Consider the following 20,798-nt stretch of genomic DNA (forward strand, 5'->3'; position numbering starts at 1 on the left):
TACCTACGGTACCTAGTATTCCCTGGTGGTCTCCCAACCGGGTACTGACCAGGCCCTGCAGTGTATGGCTTCCAAGATCAGACGAGGTTGGGCATACTCAGTGCGGTTTGACCGTAGGTGAGTGAGTCTCAAATTTTGTGCGATCAATTCCAGTGTGTGGTTGTTTCAGGCAAATGTGATAACTGAGACGCTCTACTGATAATTACTCCCCTAAAAACATAAGGGGAGATGAGGATGGTGCTATGCAGTGGAAAAAAATATAATAAATAAATAAACCTTATTCAATTAGGTATTGTTTGTTCCCTTATAGGGATCTATCCTTAATGATCCCTAGGGGATGGTGTCTCCACTGAGTATTCCTAAAAATCACATCACAGCTGTATATTCAAATAGCATGAAGAAAGTATATCACTTTTCTCAAGAGATAACACATGATATTTGTTGCGCTTAATATCAGAATAGCAGTGACAGTTAATGGATAAAACAAATAACCCTTTGTATTAGGCACTTAAGGTATTTACAGCTACATGCTGATAGTCCGTCTGTGTATAGAGACAATGTTATCCCCACTGTGTCCCTGAGTTTACTAAGGCACAGTGGAAAAAAACACTTGTACTGTGCCCATATACGAACCCCCCTGGTGGAGAATAAGAAAACCAATTGCGGTGTGATATTAGCTGGGTACCTCACTGGGTGTGAGTTTCAAACCTTTTTGCCCAAATGTCTAAATGCATTGGTGGGCAGTGTGACATCCGAGGCGTCCAGTGGGTATGAGTAGTGATTTCCAGCCTGGGAGGGTCCGGGTTGTGGAGCCGATGTTCGCGGTCCGCGCAACCGGAAGTTCGGGCGCCGGGACCGGAAGTGAACGTACGTTTCGCTCTGGGAGCTTGATCACCTGATCGCCTGCTCCCAGAGCTCACGGCCGCCTTGTTTATGTTGATGTCCAGCCTACCAGACACTGGGGTGTGTGAGGAGGTGTGTCTGGGGGCGGATCAACTGGGATTATTGCAGCCAGATTTATTCTGCTGTGTGTAAATGGGTAAATGCCGTGGCTGGATTGTTGGAAAAAGGGGGAATGTGAGAAATTGCTGATATGAACACTTATATCATATTGGTGAAGAGTAAATACCAAATTGGGACTGGAGTAACAGTATTAAATTCCATAGGACATGATTACATACAAAATAGGAACTTATAAAGGGCTGTGACATGTGTATCATAGAGACAGCTATTTTTGTGCGGGGGGATTGGTTATAATGATTATTGCTTTTATTCTCATGTCTGTATATAATAAGTATTGATGAAATATTTATTACGTGTGGGAATATGAATGCAGGAATGCATGTATGGGTACATTGTGGAATATAGGTTGAGATGAATTAAATGTGTGAGAAATGTTACAAATGTGGTGACTGTGAAAATAAGGTTTGAATAGGATGGGGGGGCGGGAGTGCACTGTATAGGTGGATGGAGAAAAAGTAAGGGGAAAAGAGTTGAAAGTGAGGGAAGCAAAAATATGTGTATGTGAATGAGATGTTTGGATAAGGATGGGGGGGGAAAGGAGGGTAAGTGATGTGTATGTGAGTAGAATTATAATTGGGGAAGGGGGGGATTGAAAGATTGGGAGATGTATGGGATAGAGTGGGGGGGGGGTTTGGGTGTGTTAAACCAATGGGGGGGGGTTTGTTGGTGTGTGGGGGGGGTTTGGGTTTAATTTATGGGGGGGGGAAAGAGAGGGGTTTTGGGGAGAAAACATGGGGGGGAGGGGGGGGGGGAGAAGGGGATGGTGAGCTTGAATGAGTGTATGAATGAGACCATTCTGAGGATGAAGTGTGCTGGTGTGAGTGAATCAGGGGAGGAGGGGAAAGGGGTTGTGGACATTGAAATGTAAGATTTGACCAACCTTGGGATGGAGTGTACCGGTATGGGTGAATGAAGGAAAGTGATCGTGATCAAGTGGTGGATGAAAATGTTGATTGTATGTGGGGAATACGGGGGGGGGGGGGGAAGATGGTGGAATGTATCGAGTAAGAATTGTTTAGTATTGGATAGGTGTGCAAGATGTTGGATTGGGGTGGGAAAGAGCCCCTGTATATGTGGTTTTTCCAGGTGTTGTTGTGTGTGATTGTTGTAGGTATAGATAAGTGATTGGTATTTGGAGGATCTAATCAAGATTAGAAGTGTTATGCTGGAGCTTCATTCTTACAGGAAGACACTGTAGTTAAGATATTCATTTAGTCCTTTCGGAGCCACCGTGTTGAGTCTAAAGGTCCATTCACTTTCTTTTCTGAGAAGCATGTGTGTGATATCGCCTCCTCTTATTCCTGGCCTAATCTGTTCCAGGCCATGTATTCTGAGATCCTGTACTGAGCCGGAATGATGTGTCAGGAAATGTTTTGATATGGTTGTTAACTGTTGCATCCTTAGTTGATTCCTTTCTGCATTCCTAATGTTGCTCATGTGTTCGAGTGTCCTGATTTTTAACATTCGTGTTGTCATCCCTATATACATTAAGTTACATGGGCAGGAAATGCAGTAGATAACATTTTTGCTTCTACAGTTGAAGAAGCCATTTAATTTGATTTTTTCTCCATATCTGTCCTGCAGTTCTTGTTTATTGATAATATGTGGGCAGATTTTGCAATTGCCACATGGATGGCTTCCTTGCTCTTTCGGGTCTCTCATTGCTTTTTGTACAAAGTGACTGTTTACAAGATGATCCTTTAGGTTCGGTGATCTTCTCCAGCTCAAGTCTATTTTAGTGTTAAGTTTCTTGGCTAGATCTTCATCTGAGAGTATAACGGGCCAGTGTTTTTGTAGGATTGATTTTATCTCCCTCCATTCTTCACAAAAATCACCCACAAATCTAATGGTCTGAGATTCTTCCGTGTTGGTTTTGGTGTGAAAAATTAAAGAGTCTCTCTTAGTGTTGGTAAGTATTCTCTTGGCTTTTTTTATTGACCGCATACTGTATCCACGTTCCTTCAGTCTCTGTGTTAATTCTTGACTTCTTTTTTCATAGACGTCGTCGCTAGAACAATTTCGTTTGAGGCGTAAGAATTCTCCTTTAGGAATGTTTGTTATGGTTGGTGGAAAGTGAGAGCTGGTTTGGTGTAGTAGAGTGTTGGTGGCTGTATCTTTCCTGTAAATTTCTGTAGAGATCATGTTTTTGTTATCTCTGTAGATTCGGAGATCCAAGAATGGTATGCTATTCTGGTCATATACACAGGTGAAAGTAAGGTTAAGGGTGTTGTTATTGAGTCTTTTGATGAATTCTAAGAGTTCATCCTGTGTGCCATCCCATATGATGAGGATGTCATCGATATAGCGTGTCCAAAGGGTTATATGCTTAGTGTATTCTTCTTGGTCATCTGAGAAAACAAATTCCCTCTCCCACCAACCCAGGAAGAGGTTGGCGTAAGTAGGGGCACAAGCTGCCCCCATCGCTGTCCCCCTTACCTGGGTGTAGAAGAGGTTATTGAAGGTGAAGTAGTTCTTATTTAATACAAAATGAAGTAGTTGTATTAGAAATTCATGAAATTCATCCATTCCCTTCATCATCAGAAAGTATTCAACTGCTTGGATACCCAAATCATGTTGTATGGACGTGTACAGTGCCTCGACATCCAGGCTGACAAGTAGATGTGTATCTTCTAATTGAATATCGTGGATTTTCTTTAAGACATCTGTCGTGTCCCTGGTGTAGGATGGGAGTTCCAGCACATGATCTCTGAGGTGTATGTCCAGGAAGATACAGGCGTTTTCAAGGAGGCCACCATTTCCTGAGACGATTGGTCTGCCTGGGGGATCTCTAAGGTTTTTATGTACCTTAGGCAGAAGGTAGAACGTTGGTACTCGTGGATTTTTGACAGACAAAAAGTCATGTTCTGATTTGGTCACGGTGCCTAGTTGATAGGCCCTATCTATGATGTTCATATATTGCTTTGTGTAGTTTTCTGTTGGGTCAAAGAAGCTCTTCTGATAACATAATTTATCGTCCAATTGTTTTTTGGCTTGTTGTAAATACTTTTCTATTGGCCAGATTACCACATTTCCGCCTTTGTCTGATGGTTTTAGAACTATGTCAGTCCAAGATTTGATCTCCCGGAGTGCTTTGCGTTCATTGATTGTAAGATTACCTGTGGATCGGTAGTGTTTCCTGTTTAGGTATAATTTGTCTAGGTCCTTGGATACCAAGTTGGTGAACACTTTGACCTCAGGGCATATGGTGTCCTTTGGAAAAAAGGTTGATTTTTTCTTGAGTATCACTCTTTTACTTTGTGCTGGGGATGTGGGTTCCGAGGATCCTGCAAGTTCTTCTAGTATCATCAGGGCATCCCTCTCTTGTGATGAAAGGTTTCCAAGGTCAGCACTTATCTCCAATGATTCTCTGTTTCCAGAGAAAAATTTGGCTAGTAACAGTTTGCGTCCGAATAACTGTAGATTTACCTGCCACTGAAATCGGTTCAATTTTTTAGTTGGTGAGAATGTAAGGCCCTTTTCTAGGACTGTCTTTTGTTCCTCAGTTAGAATGTGATCCGATAGATTGATTATTTTATATTTGTTATGATCTGGAACTAGTTCTGGTTTCTGCGGTTTGGATATCGATTTGGAGGTGGTGAGCCCCATTTCTCTCTTCCTCTTCTTCTTACTACGTCGCGTTTTTCTTTTCCTTTTGTTGAGTGGCCTCGTGCTCCCCTGGTTTGTTCTAAAAAACCAGTCAAAGAATTACTGTCCAATCTTGATGCTGAGGTGTTCCTGCGGTCGTAAGTGTAGCTTTCGTTCTCATCCGTACTGGATAAGTCCACCTCTGATGAGGAAGGGGTATATGAACGCTCCACGGGTCGTTCTTTTCTAATTGGTCTGGTCCAATGGAAGATTTTTTTGGTTCACAAAATCCTTTTTGTCCCTTAAGAATTTGTTCTTCTTTCTGTCAATTATGGTTTGTTCATATACTTTAAGTTCTTTCTTGATTTTATCAAAGTTGCTTTGGAATCTCTGGTCTTGTTCCCAAGGTTCTAAGTTTTTAGCTATTCTGTCAATTTCCTTAGTACAGTCATCCAAAACAAGGTTGTTGTGTTTGATCAAGATATTAATTAGCTCGTGTGAGCATTTTAATAATGTAGTTTCCCATTCCTGTCGGAGATTATCAGTAAACAATTCAAATGCCGGAAAGAGTTTCGGCCTAAGGCCTCTAGGTACAATTTTTTGTTTCTGGTAGTTCTCCAAGCTTGTTAGGTCCCAGTTGGTTCGAGTTTGTCGTTGTAGTATGTATTTTAGTTTTGAAACCTCCTCTTCCCAGTTTGGATCTGGATCGCTGGTATCATTGCCAGTTGGGAAAATATTTTCAAGGTCATCCGTTCTGCGTTTTGCGCTTAGTTCAGTTTTTAGATTAAAACTGGTCATAATAAGGCGGTGGAGAAGGTAAGTATATATCTGAGTAAATCTAGATTCGTGCCAGATTAAGAGCTGGGATAGGCCTCAGTATAATCAACTTGCAAAAGGATTGATAAATCTGCACAGAATACACTTAATGATATTTGTATTACTTTTGTAATATATTAAACCAACATTATGCCTACTGTATAATAAAATAATTTCAGCAATGGGTTGGTGGTGCTCCCGGAAAATAGTTCAGAAAACTAAATGGAAAATGTGGTCTTAAGAAAAGAGCAAAAGACAAAGAGCTGCTATATGTCTTTTCCAGGGCACGCTTTAGAAAAATATGTGATGAATTGTGAAGATATGGGTGAATTAATACGTAACTTTTATTGAGATATACTTACTAAAAGGGAGGAAGCGAATAAACAAAGTTTAATACAAATTTTAGGCGAAAAAATATTTTTTTATATATAAGGGCGAAAATATGTTTACTCCCTTTATGTATCAAAAAATAATTTTTTACTTTGTTTCTGAATTGAACAAATATTAATGGGAGTAAATAGGCTCCATGGGGTTGAGTTATCCCATATCTGAGTATCCAAGTCAAACAAAAGACCCGAAAGTGCACACAGATCTGGAACGGCTCATGAATATGAGGATAAAATACCTACGGTACCTAGTATTCCCTGGTGGTCTCCCAACCGGGTACTGACCAGGCCCTGCAGTGTATGGCTTCCAAGATCAGACGAGGTTGGGCATACTCAGTGCGGTTTGACCGTAGGTGAGTGAGTCTCAAATTTTGTGCGATCAATTCCAGTGTGTGGTTGTTTCAGGCAAATGTGATAACTGAGACGCTCTACTGATAATTACTCCCCTAAAAACATAAGGGGAGATGAGGATGGTGCTATGCAGTGGAAAAAAATATAATAAATAAATAAACCTTATTCAATTAGGTATTGTTTGTTCCCTTATAGGGATCTATCCTTAATGATCCCTAGGGGATGGTGTCTCCACTGAGTATTCCTAAAAATCACATCACAGCTGTATATTCAAATAGCATGAAGAAAGTATATCACTTTTCTCAAGAGATAACATATGATATTTGTTGCGCTTAATATCAGAATAGCAGTGACAGTTAATGGATAAAACAAATAACCCTTTGTATTAGGCACTTAAGGTATTTACAGCTACATGCTGATAGTCCGTCTGTGTATAGAGACAATGTTATCCCCACTGTGTCCCTGAGTTTACTAAGGCACAGTGGAAAAAAAACACTTGTACTGTGCCCATATACGAACCCCCCTGGTGGAGAATAAGAAAACCAATTGCGGTGTGATATTAGCTGGGTACCTCACTGGGTGTGAGTTTCAAACCTTTTTGCCCAAATGTCTAAATGCATTGGTGGGCAGTGTGACATCCGAGGCGTCCAGTGGGTATGAGTAGTGATTTCCAGCCTGGGAGGGTCCGGGTTGTGGAGCCGATGTTCGCGGTCCGCGCAACCGGAAGTTCGGGCGCCGGGACCGGAAGTGAACGTACGTTTCGCTCTGGGAGCTTGATCACCTGATCGCCTGCTCCCAGAGCTCACGGCCGCCTTGTTTATGTTGATGTCCAGCCTACCAGACACTGGGGTGTGTGAGGAGGTGTGTCTGGGGGCGGATCAACTGGGATTATTGCAGCCAGATTTATTCTGCTGTGTGTAAATGGGTAAATGCCGTGGCTGGATTGTTGGAAAAAGGGGGAATGTGAGAAATTGCTGATATGAACACTTATATCATATTGGTGAAGAGTAAATACCAAATTGGGACTGGAGTAACAGTATTAAATTCCATAGGACATGATTACATACAAAATAGGAACTTATAAAGGGCTGTGACATGTGTATCATAGAGACAGCTATTTTTGTGTGGGAGGATTGGTTATAATGATTATTGCTTTTATTCTCATGTCTGTATATAATAAGTATTGATGAAATATTTATTGCGTGTGGGAATATGAATGCAGGAATGCATGTATGGGTACATTGTGGAATATAGGTTGAGATGAATTAAATGTGTGAGAAATGTTACAAATGTGGTGACTGTGAAAATAAGGTTTGAATAGGATGGGGGGGCGGGAGTGCACTGTATAGGTGGATGGAGAAAAAGTAAGGGGAAAAGAGTTGAAAGTGAGGGAAGCAAAAATATGTGTATGTGAATGAGATGTTTGGATAAGGATGGGGGGGGAAAGGAGGGTAAGTGATGTGTATGTGAGTAGAATTATAATTGGGGAAGGGGGGGATTGAAAGATTGGGAGATGTATGGGATAGAGTGGGGGGGAGGGGGTTTGGGTGTGTTAAACCAATGGGGGGGGTTTGTTGGTGTGTGGGGGGGGGTTTGGGTTTAATTTATGGGGGGGGGGGAAAGAGAGGGGTTTTGGGGAGCTCACCATCCCCTTCTCCCCCCCCCTCCCCCCCATGTTTTCTCCCCAAAACCCCTCTCTTTTTTTCCCCCCCATAAATTAAACCCAAACCCCCCACACACACCAACAAACCCCCCCCCATTGGTTTAACACACCCAAACCCCCTCCCCCCCCACTCTATCCCATACATCTCCCAATCTTTCAATCCCCCCCTTCCCCAATTATAATTCTACTCACATACACATCACTTACCCTCCTTTCCCCCCCCATCCTTATCCAAACATCTCATTCACATACACATATTTTTGCTTCCCTCACTTTCAACTCTTTTCCCCTTACTTTTTCTCCATCCACCTATACAGTGCACTCCCGCCCCCCCCATCCTATTCAAACCTTATTTTCACAGTCACCACATTTGTAACATTTCTCACACATTTAATTCATCTCAACCTATATTCCACAATGTACCCATACATGCATTCCTGCATTCATATTCCCACACGTAATAAATATTTCATCAATACTTATTATATACAGACATGAGAATAAAAGCAATAATCATTATAACCAATCCCCCCGCACAAAAATAGCTGTCTCTATGATACACATGTCACAGCCCTTTATAAGTTCCTATTTTGTATGTAATCATGTCCTATGGAATTTAATACTGTTACTCCAGTCCCAATTTGGTATTTACTCTTCACCAATATGATATAAGTGTTCATATCAGCAATTTCTCACATTCCCCCTTTTTCCAACAATCCAGCCACGGCATTTACCCATTTACACACAGCAGAATAAATCTGGCTGCAATAATCCCAGTTGATCCGCCCCCAGACACACCTCCTCACACACCCCAGTGTCTGGTAGGCTGGACATCAACATAAACAAGGCGGCCGTGAGCTCTGGGAGCAGGCGATCAGGTGATCAAGCTCCCAGAGCGAAACGTACGTTCACTTCCGGTCCCGGCGCCCGAACTTCCGGTTGCGCGGACCGCGAACATCGGCTCCACAACCCGGACCCTCCCAGGCTGGAAATCACTACTCATACCCACTGGACGCCTCGGATGTCACACTGCCCACCAATGCATTTAGACATTTGGGCAAAAAGGTTTGAAACTCACACCCAGTGAGGTACCCAGCTAATATCACACCGCAATTGGTTTTCTTATTCTCCACCAGGGGGGTTCGTATATGGGCACAGTACAAGTGTTTTTTTCCACTGTGCCTTAGTAAACTCAGGGACACAGTGGGGATAACATTGGCCCTCATTCCGAGTTGATCGGTCGCAAGGCGAATTTAGCAGAGTTACACACGCTAAGCCTACGCCTACTGGGAGTGTATCTTAGCTTCTTAAAATTGCGACCGATGTATTCGCAATATTGCGATTACAAACTACTTAGCAGTTTCAGAGTAGCTTCAGACTTACTCTGCCTGTGCGATCAGTTCAGTGCTTGTCGTTCCTGGTTTGACGTCACAAACACACCCAGCGTTCGCCCAGACACTCCTCCGTTTCTCCAGCCACTCCTGCGTTTTTTCCGGAAACGGTAGCGTTTTCATCCACACGCCCATAAAACGCCGTGTTTCCGCCCAGTAACACCCATTTCCAGTCAATCACATTACGATCGCCGGAGCGAAGAAAAAGCCGTGAGTAAAAATACTATCTTCATTGTTAAATTACTTGGCGCAGTCGCAGTGCGAATATTGCGCATGCGTACTAAGCGGATTTTCATTGCGATGCGATGAAAAATACCGACCGATCAACTCGGAATGAGGGCCCTTGTCTCTATACACAGACGGACTATCAGCATATAGCTGTAAATACCTTAAGTGCCTAATACAAAGGGTTATTTGTTTTATCCATTAACTGTCACTGCTATTCTGATATTAAGCGCAACAAATATCATATGTTATCTCTTGAGAAAAGTGATATACTTTCTTCATGCTATTTGAATATACAGCTGTGATGTGATTTTTAGGAATACTCAGTGGAGACACCATCCCCTAGGGATCATTAAGGATAGATCCCTATAAGGGAACAAACAATACCTAATTGAATAAGGTTTATTTATTTATTATATTTTTTTCCACTGCATAGCACCATCCTCATCTCCCCTTATGTTTTTAGGGGAGTAACTATCAGTAGAGCGTCTCAGTTATCACATTTGCCTGAAACAACCACACACTGGAATTGATCGCACAAAATTTGAGACTCACTCACCTACGGTCAAACCGCACTGAGTATGCCCAACCTCGTCTGATCTTGAAAGCCATACACTGCAGGGCCTGGTCAGTACCCGGTTGGGAGACCACCAGGGAATACTAGGTACCGTAGGTATTTTATCCTCATATTCATGAGCCGTTCCAGATCTGTGTGCACTTTCGGGTCTTTTGTTTGACTTGGATACTCAGATATGGGATAACTCAACCCCATGGAGCCTATTTACTCCCATTAATATTTGTTCAATTCAGAAACAAAGTAAAAAATTCTTTTTGGATACATAAAGGGAGTAAACATATTTTCGCCCTTATATATAAAAAAATATTTTTTCGCCTAAAATTTGTATTAAACTTTGTTTATTCGCTTCCTCCCTTTTAGTAAGTATATCTCAATAAAAGTTACGTATTAATTCACCCATATCTTCACAATTCATCACATATTTTTCTTAAGCGTGCCCTGGAAAAGACATATAGCAGCTCTTTGTCTTTTGCTCTTTTCTTAAGACCACATTTTCCATTTAGTTTTCTGAACTATTTTCCGGGAGCACCACCAACCCATTGCTGAAATTATTTTATTATACAGTAGGCATAATGTTGGTTTAATATATTACAAAAGTAATATAAATATCATTAAGTGTATTCTGTCCAGATTTATCAATCCTTTTGCTAGTGGGATAGTAAAAAGCATGTGTGTATGAAATCCATGTCTGAGGGGTCATGTATCATCGTGCCGTACGTGTTCTAAAATAAGCTTCGAGGTATTGCGAAGTATACATTGAATCCTTCTTATCCCATATTAAGGGTCTGTGGATGGGCTGTCAAACTCTACCGAGCTCTTTTCAGCTTTTAGTTTTAACAAATGGGGTGCACATTAGTTGATGATACATGAAGGGGGAAAATATGTGAATGCTAATATGTGAAAGTCACCTGTCGACTATGTGTGGTACTACCTGGAGGTTGTAGAGATGAAGATAAGAAACATGCATTATAAATGCAGTTGTATGATTATGTATGTGGTCGTCTTTGGGTGTCTTGTTGACGTCTTGTCTGATGTCTTGTCTCTTTACTGTATCTTTGCTGTAAGTGGCAAGCAAAGCTCTTCAAGTGTCCATAAAAAATTTACAGTCTCTAAAAGCTCATTAGGTGTCTGTGACACAGTTCATCAGTGGTCTGTATAAAGGGTCATCAAATTCTTCTTCCAGGTGGATGTCTTTGTACCTTGGAGAAAACCAAAGGAGAAACGGGTGAAAGAAACGGACCGTGGAATCACATTTTATCACAACATTGTCTCGATTGACGGGTCATAAATCACTTCAGGCAACACTTTTCCAATGTAACACAATCCCTCTGAGTTTGGGGCAAGGAACCTATACGCCTTCCTCCCACATATGAAATATGCGTCATCGGGGAGGACATATGGGACAGAATATGACATAACCATATTACAAACCTTCCAGGTGAAAAATCCTATCCCTAACTCTCTCATCTGTCTAGTACACGTATCAGGTTGTATGATATGTGCACAGTATCCTGGTGATACTTCTCCAACTCGCATCGGCCTACTTCCCTAGCGTGTACCTATATTGGAAATATCTTCCACTGTTGGCTATTTGGCGTATAAGCTCTGAGTCGATGGGCATTCTATCGGCTCTGTGTGAGAATGTCATGGTTCGGTTGTTCCATGTCACTTCCCAATTTCCCGGCTTTCGGGGATTGGAAATGTTAAAACATATTAAGGACCTATCCACATGGTATTGGTGGAGCTTCAAACTAGGAGGCCTAGAAATATTAAATTTCTTGTCCACCGGTCTCCCACCCCTTAATTCAAGTACCTCATCTATTGTTAAAGAGTATGGCACTAGTCCTGACTTTCTATGACATTGAGGTACTTGTGAGCACACCCAGCATTCCGTTTGGTTTAAAACCTTACCCACTAATGAGTGATAGTCACTCAATGGATGACGGTCCATGTTGATATTAAGGCTGGACTGACATCTCTGGATGCACCCGTCCTCAACTATATTTTCACAATTCCTACATATACAATTCTCTTCAGCTAACAATCCTTCACAATGTCTATTAATGTCATGGCTACCAGATCGTTTTCTGATACTCGCCTTTGCTCGGTGATTGTGTGGTTCTTGGAATTCTACAAGTCCGTCCTGATCATCAGAACCCATTCCAGATCCTTTCTCGACCTCACTGGTACTTTCACCGAAACAGACTGCTCTGGTCAACATCAGGGTCAACAGGAAAACACGGACTGCAGTCTCTTGAGGCGAGTCCATCTTACAGGAGGAGAAAGGGAAAGTTGTAATGGGGTACAGAAAATAATTGAGGGGGAAAGAAACTTGTTACGATAATTTGTCCTCTAGTCTTGTTGTTCTTCTTGCTCGGCTGTCATCTCAAAGGTGCTGTCTCTCAGTCTTCCCAAAACGAACACTCCGGTGATACAATATTCTTTCCAAATCAGCGATCTTTCTGTAAGGAGCATAAATCTTGCATTACCATTTGTCTAACTGAGGTGTGACATACTATCCGTACAACATGAAAGAACAAAAAGAGAGAGAGAGAACAAAATAGAAAAGAAAAACATTGTCAGATTCATCAACAGGCTGTCGCATCAACATGTCCACCGGTATCTCTGCACAGTCTCCCCCACCAGTATCTCCACTCTCCACCCTTTGCGTCTGGCCAAACACAACGATGCTGGTAAGATATACTGGGGTTGGGTAGACCTCTGAAAAGACCAAGTAGTCATGTGATGTTTGAGTTCCGTTGGTGAACGTTAGAGATGAGAAGGAAACATTTAAAGATAAATTACAGAGTTTACCTGGCCGCCCTTGCGTCTACAAGGAATGACCTACCAATTACATTGACTGTAACCTCAGGCTTACTATCAAGGCTAATGATCAACTTTACTGGCTGCAAATTACAGGTGCGGCCCAAAATTCTTCATATATGATCCCTGATTATAATTACGTGTGTCATGTCGTTGTCTAGGGGGTTTATATACCTTATGTGCATCTTTAAACATACAATTCCGTGCATAATGACCTTCCCTCTGGCAACTATAACCTTTTATCACATTTGACTTACCCACTGGGGTCTGGGGTTTTGACTGAGGTAGCTTACTTATGGTCATCTGCTTACCGCCCTGTGACTCCCTGTGTTTGCTGATGTTCCGCTCGTGCCCAACAGCGGACTTTCTTAACGCAGCCACCGAGATACTTCTCCAGTTAGGTTGAGTGGTCTGTACCCTTGTTCTCAACGCTTTTGTTAAACCTTCCATTAATACATAAACTGCTACTTTTCTATGATGTACATTTTCCTCAATGTCCGCGATCCCAGTGTATCTAACCATTACTTGCAGTGCTCGATTGAAATAATTAGAAGCAGTTTCACCTTCTTTTTGTCTTATGGAGAAGATTTTGTTCCACTTGACAACAGTTGGGAAGTATACTCCTAATTGAATGTTTATCTGTTTAACATTTTCCTGATTGTATGCATCAGTGAGAGGTCTCTCTTCGTCTAACCTACAATCAGAAATTAATTTCAAGGGGTCAATAGTAGAGGGCAAACATGCCCGCAGTACTGTTCGCCAACCTTTGTTAGTGGATTCAGTGGCGTTACCTAGTTCTTTAATGAAACTTTGGCATGCAGCTAGATCGCTCCTGGGATCGGGAAATTCAGACATAATTGTCAATTCTGTCCGGGACCAGGGACAATGCATAGCAATGTCTCTGATGGGAGTGACTCCCTGAGCGTCAGTCCTCCCATTGGGGACTGTGATCACCCTGATAGAATTTAGTTCAATTACACCATCTTGTGTTGACTCTACAATGTGAGGTGCAATTGTCTGTGCATGATATACAATACCGTACTTACCTGTGGACACGACCTCACCTGACCCTCCGTTAGGGGGCTTGACTACTGCCTTTACAGATTGGGCCGTGCCCACCTGGGTGTCTCGTATGATGGCTGCTGGAAAAGGTGCCGACATCGTGCTGGGCTCACTTTCTTGCTTGTAATCCTGAGGGAAGTTTAACATGGGGTGCAACTTGCACGGGTTAGAATTTGTACATTTATCAGTTTTCCTTCTATCATTATTACATTTATTACATTTATTACATTTACTCTTGTCATCGTTAATACAGTTACTAAGTGCATTATTATCATCATATCCCAGTATGCCATTCTCTGTAGCCATTGTTTCTCCAGTTGCCATGTGTTTCCTGCTAAAGTGAGAACAAGCTGTGTAAGTTAATTCCCTTTGTATCTCACTTTCCTGTTGCCATAAATGTAAACAATTATAATGTCTATTCCGTTGCTTTCCGGATTTTATTAGACCTATCCTTCTCCTTAAATTTTGCAACACCTCAGGATCAAAACTGCCCACCCTGGAGAACTGTTCTCCATCGTTCACAGTCATACGTTCCCACTCATTGCATAAAACCTCTGTGTGTGATCCATATTTTTCACACATTATATACCTGGCTGACCCAACTGGTCGTGGTACTAAATCAACCTGAACCTTGGTTGATCGCCCCTTACTTGAGCAACTGGCCCCCATTATTTGCAGGTATTGCCTTCTTAGCAAATTCCTACAAAAAAACAAGTTGCCTGAGGTAAGGCGATGGTGAAAGCTCAACGAGTGCCTTCACCCACTCTCGCCCACGTTGACCAATACACCCAGAAACTGCATTAGCGCTGCTGTACTCAACCTAGGGCCCCTATGAACCGCTATTTACTGGGGCGTGTGGGAGTATGCTACCCTCCCCAGTAAGTATTGGCCGTTGAAAAATTCCTGAGTGAACAGCGAACCTCCCTTAAAATAAAATAAAAACCAACGCAAATCACGTTAGAATGTACAAATAGCGTGTATGATCCCACAAAAACTGAATGGGTATCAAGGTAACCAACTAATGCACACAATTACGTGCGGTACAGTCGCACTTCGTATAAGTAACTATTACTTATCTGCAGAACGACCAGCGGAATCGGTTGTTTAGGCTGCGAAACCTTCAGCCGGGGCGTATTCTCTACACGGGCCTATATGGGTTTTGCGCCAACCCCCCTCTGGGTTGCGCTCACTTACCTCTGACTCTTCTTAAGTCAGGCTCTTCAGAACTTCGTATAGGTACTTTTAACGGATTTCTGATTTTAGCAACCTTCTGGTCTGCTGTAACACTACTTGCTCCTTTTACCTTATTTCACTGTTAACGTAAGATGCCTCCCACGCCACCACGTGCTTCACTTCACGGGTGTACTTCTACGAGATCTCGATTTTTCTCAAGGTTCACCCAAAGAAAAATTCACTTGCATACACACGCCTCTATCACTTCAAATATACTTTGATTTTTTTTCTGTACAGAAAATTACTTTCATTCAGGTAACACAGGTTAATCCTAGAGGAGATGCAGCAAGAGAAGGATCTTTTTCCTTTAAACTAGTTTTAGGAAACTGAAAGAAATTGTGCTATTATCTCGAGGCTTCCGCTTTACTAAAACAATGCTATCGTGTGATTTGTATCTAGTGGGCGTATCTGTACGCACGTTGCGTAATTTACGCCACGTGTGTAGGCCTTTGCGTCGCGTACGCTTGACTCGCACTCTGTGAGAGACACGTGTACACAGGCCGGATACGTCCGCAGTAACACAAATAACACGCTTCTATAAATGTAAGCGATATTTCACTATAAACGCTTACCAAACACCACACAGTATATTCTATGCTGCGTGCGTGTTTTTACAATTACTCCCTTAAGTATTACTCTTTACTTTTAACTAAAATAGCAACAAATTTTCTCAGCACGTTATCAATGCAAATGGCAAACAGGAATGTAGATAGGTGAAAATACACAAATGAAAATACAGGTGTGTGTGTGTGTGTGTGTGTGTGTGTGTGTGTGTGTGTGTGTGTGTGTGTTGCGTATGCAATTTGCACCAAACAGAAATTAAAACAGTTTTAAAATTAAAAAAAAACCAATAGCTTAACGTTCTTACCTTTCGGTTCCGGATCCAACCAGCATCCCTACAAACCAAGCGAAGCAGACGCTTATCTGATCAGCACTACCGTATCCCCAACCATAAACACGGATACAGGGGATACTACCTTCCCGCCCTTTGCTGATGGATAAAAGTCTGCCTGGTTCCGCTTGACTGCGGGTATGAGGAGGCCCGGACGATGCCCCCAATTGATAGTCAAATATTTACCTTTGAACATAAGCTATATACTTATTATGGACTAGTACGCAATCGGCGCACGGAGTACCGTAAGGGTACGCACTTAGCGTAGCAGACGCTAAACCGTGGGCGCGACGCACGAGCGGCACGTACGCTCACGGGCTTACGCTTGGTATCGAGCACGCTATAGGCGGCCCGAGTACAGTACTGCTATGCTGTTGGCGTAGCAGACGCTGTGCCGTGAGAGTGAGACACGAGCGGCGCTGACGTTCACTGAATGACACACTGTAAACCTTGTTTAACAACACTCTGTAAGGGTATGCTTATACTGTAAACCTTAGTACTGTAATATTACCACAATGTAACGCTTATTGATTCTGATAATATGAAAGCTGTTTGAGCGATTGAGACGCTCAGAAACCCTATATAATAACTGGTGAAACACACAAGACCTGGTAAGGTTCCAACACCTTCGTAGAAGATACTTTAGTATAAAAAGGGGAAAAACAGTTACAGCTTATACACTACAGACCTAACATCGATACCTAAACAGAATAACAAGAAATAAATGTGAACAATAGCGAACGATCGCAAACAGAATAAACACAAAGAGAATAAAATGGCAAACACTTAAAGGATAACAAAATGAGAACGAATGGCGTACATAAAGAATAACAAAATGGCTACAGAGAAACTTACATCCGTGGGAATGATTCGCAAGCGCGTCCTGGACCAGCCCTCAGCCTTCAGTGTGAAAACCTTTGTAGAGAGAGTGAGTGCTGGTCCAGCAATGGTGGCCTTTATATACACAACATACAGTAACAATACAATGGTCCCTATAATCTTATAGTTCATTGGACACAGGAATGTGTCTCTGCATTATAACAAAAGGTCATAGGTGGGTTCGAACAGGTGGGCTGTGTCTATTTCCAACTGCTCAGGTGGGAGGTATCCTCAGGATTCCCGCCGCATGGATAATGAACAGCAAATACAGTAAATGTCTAGAAACTACTTTTAAACATAACTATACGCAGGAGCGAACAATCTCTTCCTAACCAACACCGAAATGTTACATTTAAAATACTCTACAGCTGGATACTAGACATCACCGTTCTACCTTTGTCTGACCCTTCATATCATGCAAAGAGGAATTTCTCTGTCCAAGAACCGTTTACACTAAACATACTTTCTGACATTGTTAAGGGAAATACTATCTATAAAACACACTATTTAGGTTAAATATGTTGCGATCGAGTCGCTCGCTAGACGCTCACAAACTCCGCCGTAAATACACATCTCCATGCGCAGGAGACGTCGGAGCGTCCCTTACGCAACCTGAGGGGATGCGTACGCACGGGGGAGTGGGTGCACGAGCAGCGGGCATGTGCATTGGGGTTAGTACAAGGCATTGTGAATCACAATATTTTTCAACTTTGACAGTACCAAGTAAGCAGTTCAGTGAAGGGGGAAATATAGCGTACTAATTCCTCACACAGTTCAGAGAATATAGGGGCATGCATAAGTTGGCAGATTTAATAAGAGATTCAGCAGGGTGCAAATGAATTTAAAGCAGTTTCCAGGCAGGCTATATTAGTAGCTAAGGCTCTGAATAGCTAGAGTGTGTTCACAATACAGTTCAGCGTCACATGAAAGGTGCAGATAGATTGCAGGCAAGATAAAATAAAGCTGGCTGATACAAGCTGTGGAGTGTCTAAAATACACAACGGGTCCGCTCTTTCCTGTCACCCTGTTGATTAAGGCAGTTTAGAGTATCTTTTGCTATCTGGCGTCTGCCTTTCCTGAGATAAATTATATCCAAAAAGGGTCGTGCTGGTCATAAAATGGACTCCCCTGTTGAAAAGTACAATATTTAATACTGCCCAGTACTCTTAATAGCTGTGTCTGCCAAGTAAAAAGAAGAGTGTCTCTCTCTCTCTCTCTCTCTCTCTTATCTGACCCCTATTCAGCTGTGTATGCGGAGCTGGGTGACTCTGGGTTTCTAACTGAGGGCATTAGCTGGAGTGTCTGTGCGTCAGAGGTAGGTACCTGCTATCAGCAGCCTCAAACACTACCCTCTATCACCTGAGACCTTTCCCGGCAGCTTCCCTGGGCAGGCTGGTGTCACTGCAGTGGCTGGCGGCTCTCACAGCGGCATCCTCAGCAGCGGGTCCGCTCTCCACAGTGTGTCTCCATTCACACACACTTGTGCGAACCCCGCCTCCTCTTTTCCCAGCTCTGCCACAGCCAATCAAAACTCCATCAGCCTTCTCACTCCCTCCTCCATTCTAAGTAAGTCAAAGGGTCCTAGTGCCTGTCTGCTCACTGGTCCTGCTGGCATCTCCCAGGCCACAGAAGAAGGGAGAGTTAACCCCTTAAGCATTAACAGGATGGGTAGCAATCGAAGCTCAGCAAGGGGAAAATTAGGGGACCTTACTCATGTCTTATCTGGTCTGACAGTTGCCTGTAATGCATACCCTTTGTAGTACAAATTAAGGGGTCCAGTTCAGAGTGTCACATATAGACCTACATCATTTTATCTTCTAAATTTGCCAGATTATTCTGCTTATGAAAGTTGTCATATTAAGTAATTTTACTGTGTAGGCGCCTAGCCTCTCTGCTACAGTATTAAATTTAGAGAAAGGAAAAGCCAAAAAAACTCTTTTTGGGAGCACTCTTCAGAATAAATTACAGCAGATATAGGTCAGAATAGAGGTGTGCTGGTGAATAGCCTAAAACTTAACATTTATTCTGTTTATGTTTTTTTTAAAATAAAGACATATTGTCCAAAACGGCTAAAAAATCTTAATTCAACCGTTTATTAATAAGGTTCAAGATAATAAGTGTTGAAAATATATTTTTCACCCAGGGCAAGGTCGCCCCGCATGCCGGGTCCAGCCTCCCGCTAACATGCAAGCGCATCGCATGATTAAGGTTTCCCCCTGCCTACTCAGACTGTCCGTGAAGGCAGTCGGAGGGCAGCCATCTTTTGGCTTGCAGCAGCTGCATGTGACATCACGCAGCCGCAACGGTCCGCCCCGCAAATGGTCCGGACACGCCTGCGTTGTCTGGACCGTGCCGCCCCCCAAAAGGGTGCAACAACACCCACAAAACGCAGTATCAACATCCTGTCACCGCCCCTCCCCCCGACAGGACTTAGACTGCGATCGATTGAAACCTTGTACATGTGTGTACTACGTAGTGGCATGTGCGCATGTACAGAAGTACTGATATAGCCAAATAGCGATTCCAGCACTTCTGCGGCCCTTACTAAATTAGGCCCTAAGTACAAAACACTTTCAGCAGCAAAATATCAAGCTATTGTTTTTCTCCCTGTTTTACTGATTACATTTTATGTACTCATAATTAAAAGTACTGTCCAACAGTATGTATATGTCACACTTGCCAACTTTCTGGCAATAGGCACAACAGGGGGTGCGGAATCAAGGTATGTGAGCAGAGCATCATCGCAGTCCCGCCCCCGCTCTACAATGACCAGATTACTGATTTACCGTAAATTGTGTCATTGCCCCACCCACTTGTACTAGTTAAGCGGCGGCTGCGGGGGTGTACGGGTGCCTGGGAGGGTTGGCTGGTTAGTGTGGTCAGGCTCTGGGAGACTTGCCTTCCTTTTCGGGGGCAGGAGAGCAACCCAATTTTCGGGAGCCTCCTGACCGTTCCAGGAGGGTAGGCAAGTATGGTATATGTGTATCAATCCAAATCAGTTAGGAGCGAGGGGGGCGAGTTGCCATTGCAAAGGTGTACAAGAAGTTGCAACAGCAGCAGAACTCATCCTCCTCGTGGCCCAATCTCACCCGTGGATTTGTGCACAGCTCTATGGGGATGCAAACAAAAGTTCATGAGTCTGGCGATACCGTAAGTGTGGTAAATAGCGCCATTTAAATTGAGCCCTATTTGTATGAGTATTTATGGGTATGGGTTAAATTTACTAATCATGTTTGAAATGAAAACCAAATTTCTGGATATCGCCGGAACGTTTTACACTCAAATTCATGAATTTATAGTACAAAGCAACGTGTTTAACTGTATATGTTCTTCTGATGGTGATACTCATAGGTTTGAGACATGCCTGGTTTCAGTCGGTTTTAGTCGGATTGCCTCATTTACGATAGACTCCACAACTAACTGGAAGCGGATTCCGAGCACTGCGCAGGCCATAGAAACTGCCTGCTGAGAGCGGTCTGACTCAAAGCTTCTTTTATATATTTTCTTTACAGTGGATGTACAGGTGCCAGCAGGCTTTTACTGTCCTGGCATGCTGGCACATGTTCTTCAAGTGCCGGGATGCCGGGTAGGCTCGCTTCGACCTGTGGTCCCACTGTAAAGAAGAATATTATTTCTGTTCTTTACATTATGCCCAGGGATGTCCCCACTACCCGAAGAATTCCAGGCTTGGGGTGACCAGTTTGGGGCTGTGAATGTGATAGCAGGTGTCACCATGATGTGTGTCTTCCTGCCATGGCATTACCTCCGACTGTTTGAGCCCAATGCTGGTTACTGTACAGAATTTAGCTCAGAGGTCCGGGTCTGGTCAACCTACCCTTTCTGTCTTCTCACTTGCCATTGACAATAAAGTCAGTTCACTCATCTTATCATC

General features: G+C 42.9%; 3 pseudogenes; 1 reads left to right on the top strand and 2 right to left on the bottom strand.

Moving 5' to 3' along the window:
* Window positions 1-119, bottom strand: LOC134937417 (5S ribosomal RNA; annotated as a pseudogene).
* A 5,927-nt stretch (window positions 120-6,046) lies between these two features.
* On the bottom strand, window positions 6,047-6,165 carry LOC134937418 (5S ribosomal RNA; annotated as a pseudogene).
* Window positions 6,166-9,997: 3,832 nt separating this feature from the next.
* LOC134937692 (5S ribosomal RNA) lies at window positions 9,998-10,116 on the top strand (annotated as a pseudogene).
* The last annotated feature ends 10,682 nt before the right edge of the window (window positions 10,117-20,798 follow it).

This window comes from Pseudophryne corroboree, chromosome 6, assembly GCF_028390025.1.
Source record: "Pseudophryne corroboree isolate aPseCor3 chromosome 6, aPseCor3.hap2, whole genome shotgun sequence".
NCBI classification, from domain to species: domain Eukaryota; kingdom Metazoa; phylum Chordata; class Amphibia; order Anura; family Myobatrachidae; genus Pseudophryne; species Pseudophryne corroboree.